Source organism: Rhinopithecus roxellana, chromosome 21, assembly GCF_007565055.1.
Source record: "Rhinopithecus roxellana isolate Shanxi Qingling chromosome 21, ASM756505v1, whole genome shotgun sequence".
Lineage (NCBI taxonomy): Eukaryota > Metazoa > Chordata > Mammalia > Primates > Cercopithecidae > Rhinopithecus > Rhinopithecus roxellana.
This window is the reverse complement of record NC_044569.1, coordinates 16,245,036-16,256,418: the sequence shown is the minus strand read 5'-3', so window position 1 is coordinate 16,256,418 and position 11,383 is coordinate 16,245,036. Positions and strand designations below refer to the sequence as shown.

Below are 11,383 nucleotides of genomic sequence, written 5' to 3'. Positions count from 1 at the left end.
GCAGGGCGGCGACGGGGCATCTGGTGAGGGAGGGTTGCAGAGAATTAACCCCCGAACACCCGCGAGCTGTCCCTAGCAGTGCCTTAGCCAGGGACCTGCTTGGCCAGCGACAGATCCCTTGCTGCTCTGTCTGCCGGTTCTTGAGGTGAATGTCGGAATCCATTATCTTTCGGGAAAGCTCTCTGGGGCAGGGTAGGTTTTCTTACTACATACAAGTTCTTAGTTATCGTTTTTTAAATAACCGCCCCTCCCCCTGAAGCTTGTCTGATTCCTAGGTATGCTTTAATTCTAACTTTCTTCCTGTCCTCTCTGGTTTTTTTACACCCCCAGAAGAGTGGCGCGCATCAGAATCACCTGGAGGCCTTGTTAAAATACTGACTTCTGCCCCACAACTCCGGACTTGCTGATTTAGTAGTGGGGGAGGGGGCGGTGGCAGCTCAGGTTCTCAGGTGATCCTGAAGCTGTTGGTCCTGGGACCACATTTTGAGAACCAATGCGCAAGAAATAAGTGATGCTCAGTAATTAATCCCTGAATTAACGGAAAGTTGGATTTTTATCTACTTTGCAATCTAGAAAGGGTACGAGGTCTATTTTAAGGTTTGCTTGCTAGAACAATTCTCATTGATCAGGGTGAGAAGGACCCGAAATGGAGGGTGCGGGGTAATCAGGGTAGGAAAGGATATTGCTGTGTTCGTATAAATATCTTGGGAAATGAGAAGTTAGGATCTCATTTCTGGTTTGAGACCAATGAGACGTGTGACTTGGATTAACCTGTCCAGTGGGGAAAGAAGAGGTTTGAGAAAATAGTGGGTGGCTAAGTGGTAGCTGCTGCCTCAGCCCCCTCCAGACTTTAACAAACTCAGTTTCTTTAATAGATATGGTGCTATTCAGGTTATATATTTCTTCTAGGGTAAGCTTTAGTATTTTGTATCATTTAAAGAAGCAGCCAGTTTTGTATAAGTTGGCATAAAGGTGTTTATAATATTACTTTGTCCTTTTTGTATCTGTTGAATCTACAGTGATGTTACCTCTTTCATCCTTGCTATTAGTAATTTGTATCTTCTCCCGTTTGCCCTTTTCAGATAGGCCAGAGGTTTGTCATTTTTATCTTTACAGAGAACCAGCTTTCCATTTATTTAAAAATTGTCTTTCATTTTCTGGTCTATTAATTTCCATTCTGCCCCTTTTATTTCCTTTTTTCTCCTTGCTTTGGGTTTAATTTGCTTTTTTCTTTTTTTTCTGGTTACTTTAAGTGGAAGTTGAGGTCTCTGATTTGTGATATTTCTTATTTTGTGTTATAGAAATTCGGTGCTATAAAATTTCCCCTAAGTACAGGCTTAGCAGCATCTCACAAATTCTGATGTGTTGTGTTTTTGTCTTCATTCAGTTCAGAATACTTTGAACTTGGATTATTTCAGTTTCTAAATATTTGGGGGGTGTCTAGAGATTTTTCTGATATTTCTTTCTAATTTAATTTTATTGTGGTCAAAGAACATATTGTGTATGACTTGAATCCTTTAAAATCTATTGAGACTTGTTAATGGCCCCAAACATGGTCTGTCTTCATAAATGTTCCATGCACATTTGAGAAGGATATATTAATATATTCTGCTGCTGTTGGGTCGACTATTTGGTTATTGTTAGTTGATTAATGGTATTACTGAAGTTTACTATATACTTTGCTGATTTTCTACTAATTTTAAAAGTAATTATTGAAAGATGAATATTGAATTCTCTGTCAATAATTGTGGTTTTGTCTATTCTCCTTGTGATTCTATCAGTTTTAATTTTATGTATTTTGAAGCTCACAATTTGCATAAATGTTTAGAATTATTATTCCTTTTCCTTTTTCTCTGTTTTTGAGATGGAGTCTCTCACTCTGTTGCCCAGGCTGGAGTGTTGTTGATGGCAGTGGTGGGCCATCTGGACCATCTGGAGTGGCCACTGCCAAGATCCTGGCTGCAGCTGGGAGGCTCTGCCTGTGCTGTGAACTTCACAGAGCCAGAGGGAATGGGGTCAAGCAGGAGCCCAGCTTCTTCCAAGTTGGTGGGTGGGAACTCCCCAGGCATAGCTGCAACTGCCCAAGTGATGGCTGCTGGCTGAGCCTCCCTGTGTTCTTGGAGACCGGGAGCAGGCAGGAGCCCCACCCTCCCAGGTCCAACTGCAGCCACCCGAGTCCTTGCTACAGACCATGTTCTTGGAGACTGGGAGCAGGCAGGAGCCCCGCCTGCATCCCCCCACCTCCTTTGTGCAGCTGTAGCCACCCAGGTTGTAGCTGTGGACCAACCTGGATATCTCTGCACTCTTTGGGCCTGGGAAGGCACCCCCACCTCAGCAGGCTTAGAGGTATCTGCTTCTGCTGCCTGGCCTCGCCCTGCTCATGGTGACTGCTTCCATCTAGGAGCAAGGTTGGGGCTGAGCCAGGGTGCTGTTGCAGCCAGCCAGTTGTGCACATACTTGAGGCAGTACTGACAGGTCATTCGCCTGCTGCCTCAGCCCCCTCCAGACTTTGGGTGCTGACAAACATAGGAGGGAGGCCAAGGGAAGGCTGAGGGCAGTTTGGCATTGGCCTGCAAGTGCTTCTCCCCACAAACAGCCTGGGCACCATAGAAAGCAGTAGGAGGCAACATGCTCTGGGGCAGAAAGGGGCAAGTCCCCAGGGAAGGCCTGAAGCCTAATGACCAGGCCACCAGTCCCCCTGACTGGAGAGGGAACTGGTGGTGCTTTTTCTTGGACCTGCCCATGGACCAATCAGCATGCACTTCTTCCTCTCTGAGGCCCATAAAAGTCCCTGGACTCAGCCAGACTTGGGGAGAAGACCTGCCAGCCAAGGGGAGCTACCTACTCCAGGGCCTCTTTTCTGCTGAGAGCTCCAGAGACAACAGGAGGACCAACCTGCAGAGAGGAGCTACCCACTTCAGGGCCTCCTCTTTGCTGAGAGCTGCAGAGATGATGGGACAAGCTGCCTGCAGAGAGGAGCTACCCACTCCAGGGCCTTCTTTCTGCTGAGAGCTGCAGAGACAACAGGATGTCTTGCCTGCAGAAAGGAGCTGCCCACTCCAGGGTCTCCTCTGAGCTATCCTGTTGCTCAGTAAAGCTCCTCCTTCTCAGTAAAGCCCCTCTTCACTTTGCTCAGCCTCCACTTGTCTGCCTACCTCATTCTTTCTGGATGCAGGACAAAAACTTGAGACCTGCTGAATAGTGGGGCTGAAAGAGCTATAACACAAACAGGGCTGAAACATGCCCCTTGCTCACCACATTGCAGGCAAAGAGGAGAGAAGAGCTGTGGCCCTTTGGGGAGCCCAGACCAGGAAGCTCCTAAGCCAGGACTGTGACTCCCTTTGGGGCCCTGCATTTCCTGGAGTCTCCAAGCTTCTCAGCACCACTGCGGTGTACTTAGTCCAGTCACAGCCTCACAGTGAGCCAGGGCCCATAGTAGCACCTGGAGCTGCCCACCCTGCTGCAGCAGCCAGCGTGCCTGTGTGCAGTGGCCAGACCCCACACTCTCTTGCTCACATACCCCTTGCTACTCCACAGCTGGCTCGCCTTTGGCAGGGGTGAGATCCAGGCTGGTAACATTAGCCAAGCGCAGCCTGAGTGGGCAGAACAATCCCAGCGGGCCCAAGCAAAACTCAGGCAAAGGTACCACTGGCCACAGAGGTTTCTGACCAGAAAAGCAACACCCGAAGTATCCTGTGACATAGTGGCATGATTTCACTGCAACCTCCACCTCCTGGGTTCAAGCTATTCTTGTGCCTCAGCTTCCGGTGTAGCTGGGGCTACAGGTGCGTGCCACCACATCTAGCTAATTTCTGTATTTGTTTTTTTAGTAGAGACGAGGTCTCACCATGTTGGCCGGGCTGGTCTCAAACTCCTGACTTCGGGTGATCTGCCTGCCTCGGCCTTCCAAAGTGCTGGGATTACAGGTGTGACCAGCCTGTGCCCAGCTTGTTATGCCTCTTGATTTACTCCTTTTTCATAATGAAATGACCTTCTTTATCCCTGATATATCAGTCAGTGTTCAACCAGAAACACACAACAAGTAATTAAATATATGTACATGTATATATGGATTCATTAAAGAGAATTGGCTGGCACAATTATGAGAGTTAGTTAGGCAGTCTTATAATGCTGTTGTGTCTGATGCTGGAATTTGATGTTGGCAGAGTAGTCAGAAAGGAAGATGGAAGTAAAATGGAAGAAGTCAGGGTCAGGCTGGAAGTCACAAGTACAAACTTGAACCTCATGAAAATGGACTGAAATCCATGTTAGTTCTTGTTGCCTTTGACCTTGATGGTGAGGGTATCCTTCAGAAGCTGGGACTGTTTGTCATAAAAACACATACATAGGCCAGGAGTTGGAGAAGCTGAAGGAGGATCTAGAGGATGGTAGAGTAGTTGCAGGCTAAGCTGCAACAAAATGAATCAGCTAAGTGAGTCACCAGTCAGCAACAACATATGTGAATTACAAATGGCTACTATTTCCTTTCCACATTACACATCTCCCAAAAATTACCTTTTTGGCCCACCCAAACTGTAAACATAAAATAATTCTAGGAAAACTAGTGCACTCTAGGCAAGATGACACATTATAAAAGCATCATGGTCTGCCCCTTGTCAACTTAGTACCATATATGTTTCTTTGAGCCATGCTTTAATTCTCCAAATTATGATGATAATGAAGTTGTGCTTCCACCTTACGTAACACTACTATCACATAACTATTAACATGTTAACCATTTCCCAAAAGAGGAAAATAGTCTTCTTGGCCCATGAATGGCATTCATTCTGCTCCTAGCTGATAACACTCCTTCTTTCATGTCCTGTAACTTAAATACTGACATATATAGTTAACTATTAACACATATTGTGTTAGATGATAAGAAGATGAGAGAAGGAAGAAACATAAATTTTCGAGTAGTTTCCAAAAGAAGCTGGGTATATATCATTGCCCCCCAGAATGTTCTTCTTGAATTCAACTAGACTTTTAGACCTTCAAGACTACTGCAGATCACCCTTGGCATCACTTAGAAGGATAGGACAGAAACCACAGCTGACCAGTAGGCAGCACCTACTCCTCTTCTGTGAAAGTGGTACTCACAGTGTTTTACATAAGCATCCAGGCTTTTTTTTTGGCCTTCCCATTCCAAGTTGACAGCTCAGATGCAAGGAGATGAGACTTACACTGGGCAGCTGTGGGATGCATCTGGATTAGAAACTTCCACAGGAGCTAATATATCTTATAACAACTCCATGGACATAGCTTCTAGAATTTCTATAAGAGACATGCCAATTACACGAGTCAGTATACTCAGGGAGGCCCAACGTTATAGTGTCCATTATAGTCAGTATTTATAGTTCATTTATAATTCTTTTGGTAACCAGGAATCATTTTTACCATAAACAATATTGTTGGGTAACATAATTGACATATGAATAAGTTTTCAATAAAACAGAATGAGAAAATTAACCAAAGGTTAATTCTCATATACAAAGGTAAAGTGTTTTGTTAACCTTTTACCCAAAAGTGATGATATGGACATAGATTTTCTGGGTGTTTGACCAAGGAAGCCAAACCATTCTTTCTGATTATGTTAGATTTGTAGCTTTGTGCAGTCTTGCCAGAGATGTTGCTTTCTGTGTGTGAGTTTGATGAGCTAACTTGGAGTTTGTTTGCCGGACTGGCCAAAACAAATCTAGAGCCAACTATGGTCCATAAGTAAATGGAATTGAAGGGTTTCCAGAGAGATTAGGAGTGATAACACAGGCATGGGGAGTGACATAAAATTTTCAGAAATGAAACTGATAGGCCACCACCAATATTCTACCTGAATTCTATTTCTCATTTCACTTGGGGGCAACTAAGTCAAACTAACATATGTATTAACATATGTCTAACTTAGGCATACGTTCTAGAGCAGTGGTTCTCAATCTTTTTGAGATAGTAAATTTATTTTAAAAAAGGATGAAAACTGCAAAGTTCTTCCTCAGAGAAATGAACATAAAGACCTACATGTGGACTTTTGCTTATCATGTATTATATTGGAAATTAATTTTCTTTGATAGTTAGACTATGCAACAATTTTCACAAAGAAGGGATTTCAATTTAAAAATCAATTTCCAGTTCTGGAAAAAAAAGGAAATCAAAATTGTGAAGCCACATTAAAAATTAACTTGCCTTTTGCTCATATTAACAAGTAGACTGCTGCTGAAATAAATATTAACAAGTATTAACATGTTTGTTGTGAATAAGATCTTTAAATTATGGGTAATAAGACATCTTTGACATGTCAGTGTGCATGTCTGGTTCACACTGACTTCCTAAAAATCAGAACCAGTGCTGAAAACTCTGATTCAGAAAAGAAAATAATGGCCAGTATAATCACAGTTCCCAAGGTTCACTTTGACAGAAGTGACTGGCCTTGTGTCAAGAAATACTATAATTCCCCAAGATCTTTCAAGTTGAGTTCAGGTCAGATAATTCCCTTTGTTTTTAATCAGTGAGGTCATTGGCCTCACCTTGAGAAATCTTTATCTGTTAAGTAACTGAAAGGCATGTCATGGTGTTTTGTGTGTGTGTGTGTGTGTGTGTGTGTGTTTTCTTTCTTTTTTTTCAATAAGTGTTGCTTGCCTTCTATGTCTGTCTCTCTGCTTGTCTCTCTCTCTCTCTTTTTATAAATGGTGGTTAACCTTCTCTGTCTCTATTTTTTTTTTTTTTTTTTTTTTTTTTTTTTTTGAGACAAGGTATCACTGTGTTACCCAGGCTGGAGTGCAGTGGTGTGATCACAGCTGACTGCAGCCTCAACCTCCTGGGCTTAAGTGATCCTCCTACCTCAACCTCCTAAGTGTCTGGGAATATAGGTGCATGCCACCATGACTGGCTAATTTTTCTACTTTTTTGTGGAGATGGAGTCTCACTATGTTGCCCAGGGTGGTCTTGAACTCCCGGGCTCAATCAGTCAACCCACCTCAGCCTCCCAAAGTGCTGGGATTACAGGCATGAGCCACTGCTTCCGGCCCACAGTGGTTTAAATAAATCTTGGTTTATACTTATCACATTGTTGTGGATTGAATTGTATGCCCCTAAAAGATAGATTCAAGCCCTAACCTCCATTACCTGTGAATGTAACTTTACTTGAAAATAGGGTCTGCTGTAGGCTGAATGTTATGTCCCCAAAAATTCATATATTAAATTGTAACTCCTTATGTGACAGTATTTGGACGTGGGCCTATGGGAGGTAATTAGGTTATAAGGGGGCCTTTGTGAGTGGGATTAATTGTCTTTATGAAATATGACTTGGAGCGCTCCAAGGCTTTCTGCCGTATGAGGACACAGTGAGAAGATGGCTGTCTATGAACCAGGAAGCAGACCCTCTCCAGACACCAAATCTGTCAGTGCCTTGATCTTGGACTTTTCAGCCTCCAGTACTATGAGAAATAAATTTATGTTGTTTTTAAGCTACTCAGGCTATGATATTTTTGTTATAGCAACCTGCATGACCTAAGACAGGGCCTTTGCAGATATAATCAAGTTAAGGTCATAAAGGATTAGAGTGGGCCCTAATCCAGTGACTGATGTTCTTATAAGATAGGCAAATTCAGACACAGAGGAGACAGAGAGGAGAATGCATGTGATGATGGAGGCAGAGATTGGAGTAATGCATCCAAAAGGCAAAGAATGCCAATGATTGCCAGCAACCTGAAGCTCAGACAATGGGATGGAACAGACACTTCCCTAGAGCCTTCAGAGAGAGTATGGCCCTGCTGGCACCTTGATCTTGTGCTTCTAACCTCCAGGACTATGAGAGAATACATTTCTATTGTATTATGCCATCTTGTTTGTGGTACAAGAAGTGGGGTGCTATGTACAAATATCTAAAAATATAGATATGGCTTTGGAATTGAGTAAGTGATTAAGCTGGAAGAGTTTTGGAATTCTTAATAGAAAAAGCCTTGAAGAGATTGTAGAAATAGGAGGATTAAAGGTGATTCTGGTAAGGGCTCAGAAAGAAGTAAAGAGGACAGTAGACAAAGTTACATTTTAGAGAATACATATATTGTCATGAAGAGAATGCTGCTAGAAATAATAAACATTAAAGATGCTTCTGGTGAGATCTCAGATGAAAGGAGGAACATGTATTAGAAACTAGAGAACAAGCAATCTTTGTTAGAAGTGGCAGAAACGTGGCTGAATCATGCTGTGCTATTGGGTGGAAAGCAGAACTTGTAACTAATGAACTTGAGTATTTAGCTGAGGATATTTCCAAGCAACGAGTAGAAGATGTAGCTTGTCTTCTTCCTTCTTATGGTAAAATGTGAGCGGAAAGAGATACAATGAGGAGGAAACTGTTAAGCAAAAATCATTTGATGATTTGGAAATTTCTCAGCCTATCTCAGATAGCATGCTCTGGAGACAGCACTGGGACAAATGTTTTGGTGAAGCGATTAGATGTGATTTGTGGATCCAATTAATTATTTCAGCAGACTCCAGGATAGAAATTGGGTTATCCAGGAAGGATCTATAGAGAATCCTTGTGCCTAATCGTATGGATTCTCTTAAAATCTATGGAAAACTAACAAGAATTGTGACAATGCTATCCCCAGAAACACTGCTAATTTTGAAGATGACAGAGACAGGATGAAAAGAAGAAAAGTTGTCCAACTTCTGGTATTCTAAAAGCAGGAAATGAGGTACCTAGAGGATGGGGACACTACCAAGGGCAGAGATGGCAGGGCCACCTCAGCTGAGGGTGGCTTAGGGACCAGTGAGGCCTCTTAAGAGTCCAGAAGCTAGGACCAGTTGGGTCTCTATAGACCAAGAGGTTGGGGACAGTGAGGATTCCACTGACCCAGAGGGCATATTGAGTCAGCACAATTTGAGAACTCCACAAGTATTTGGAAATTAAATAATATAAAATAACCCATGATCCAAAGAAGAACTCATAAGATAAATTAGAAAGTTCTTTAAACTGAATAAAAGTGAAGTACAACATAAAATATTTTATGGGATGCTGCAAAAGTAATGGTTAGAGGAAATTTTGTAGCTTTAATATGTCTATATTAGAAAAGAAAAAAAAATGATCTAAACCTAAGCTTCCACCTTAAGAAACTTTAAAAACTGAGAGCAAATTTAAAAACAGCAACAAAACAGCAGAAGGAAGGAAGTACAGTCATCTTTTGCTTGATGCTAGGGATACATTCTGATAAATGCATCATTAGGTGCTGTCATCTTTGTGTGAACATCATAGAGTATACATACACAAACCTAGATACACAAGCCTACTGTATTAGTCTGTTCTCATGCTGCTAATAAAGACATACCCAAGACTGGGTAATTTATAAAGGGAAGAAGTTTAATTGGCTCACAGTTCAGCATGGCTGGGGAGGCTTCGGGAAACTTACAATCATGGCAGAAGGGGAAGCAAACATGTCCTTCTTCACATAGTGGTAAGAAGGAGAAGTGCCAAGCAAAAGGGAAAAAGCCCCTTATAAAACCATCAAATCTCATGAGAACTCACTGTCATAAGAACAACATGGAGGTAGCTGCCCCCATGATTCAATTACCTCCCACTGGGTCCCTCCCATGACACATGGGGATTGTGGGACCTAAAATTCAAGATGAGATTTGGGTGGGGACGCAGCCAAATCATATCATTTTGCCCCTGGCCCTTCCCAAATCTCATGTCCTCACATTTCAAAACATGATCATGCCTTTCCAACAGTCCCCCAAAGTCTTAGCTCATTCCAGCATTAACCCAAAAGTCCAAATCCAAAGTCTGAAACAAAGCAAATCCCTTCTGCCTGTGAGCCTGTAAAATCAAAAGCAAGTTACTTACTTCCTGGATATGATGGGGATACAGGCACTGGGTAAATACACCTATTCCAAATGAGAAAAATTGGCCAAAACAAAGTGGGTACAGGCCCTGTGCAAGTCTGAAATCCATCAGGGCAGTCAAATCTTAAAGCTCTGAAATGATCTCCTTTGACTTCATGTCTCACATCCAGGGCACACTGATGCAAGAGGTGGGCTCGCATGGCCTTGGGCAGCTCTGCCTCTATGGCTTTGCAGGGTACAGCACTCCTCCTGGCTGCTTTCACAGGCTGGCATTGAGTGTCTGCAGCTTTTCCAGGTGCATGGTGCAAGCCTTCAGTGGATCTAACATTCTGGGGTCTGGAGGACAGGGGCCCTTTTCTCACAGCTCCACTAGGCACTTCCTCGTTGGAGACTGTGTGGGGACTCCAACCCCACATTTCCCTTCCACACTGCTCTAGCAGAGATTCTCCATGAGGGCTCTGACCCTGCAGCAAACTTTTGCTTCAACACCCAGGCATTTCATACATCCTCTGAAATCTAGGCAGAGGTTCCCAAACCTCAATTCTTAACTTCTGTGTGTCCACAGGCTCAACACCACGTGGAAGCTGCCAAGACTTGGGACTTCCACTCTCTGAACCCACAGCCCTGAGCTGTACGTTGGCCCCTTTCAGCCATGGCTGGAGCAGCTAGGACGCAGGGCAACAAGTTCCTAGGCTGCACACAGCAGGGGAGCCCTGGGTCCCACCCACAAAATCATTTTTTCCTACTAGGCCCCAAGGCCTGTGATGGGAGGGGCTGCTGTGAAGGTCTCTGACATGCCCTGGAGACAGAAAACCGACTAAAGAAGAAGTAGAAAATGTGAATAGATGTATAATAAAGAGATTGAGTTAGTAATTAAAAAAAAAAAAGACACACAAGGAAAAGCCCTATGCTAATTAAGATGATAGGAGAGAATGGGTGCAAGGGCTTTACTGGTGAATTCTACCAAACATTTAAAGAAGAATTAATACCAGTTCTTTACAAACTCTCCCCTGCCCCAAAACAAGAGGAAGGAACATCTTCCTCTCATTTCATGAGGCCAATATTACTTTGATATCCAAATCAGTCAAATACATCAAAGAAACATAAACTACAGACCATTATCTCTTATTCTCGACAAAATACTAGTAAACAATTTGGTAACATATAAAAAAGGATTTTCTACCACAATCAAGTGGAATTTATCCCAGGGATCCATCTGAGCATCAGTTTAAAAATCAACCAAATCCATATCAACAGAATAAAGGACAAAATATGCAGAAAAAGCATTTGACAAAATCCAACACTTCTTCATAAAAAACAAACTTTGAAGAGAACCAGCATGAGAAGAAAATGGGATATCTGGAAATGGAGAATGTCATTATAGACCAACTTCAACAAGTCAGTTATGAATAAAAGAAAGTAAGAAATAGGGTAATAGTGGAGTTTAGGGATGGTTTATTTGCTTGGTTGGTGGCTTGATTATTGTTAAGATAGGAAAGATGTAATGTGTAAATGTGTAAAAGATAGCAGGAAGAATCCAGGAGAGAGA

At 42.7% G+C, this 11,383-nt stretch overlaps 1 protein-coding gene across 1 annotated transcript in view; it reads left to right on the top strand.

The window, feature by feature from the left end:
• Positions 1-23: 23 nt before the first annotated feature.
• Positions 24-11,383, top strand: part of ZSCAN30 (zinc finger and SCAN domain containing 30) — a 35,396-nt gene continuing 24,036 nt past the window's right edge. Inside the window, 1 exon segment of the mRNA XM_030925776.1 lies at positions 24-145. The gene's annotated coding sequence lies outside the window, so the exon portion shown is untranslated.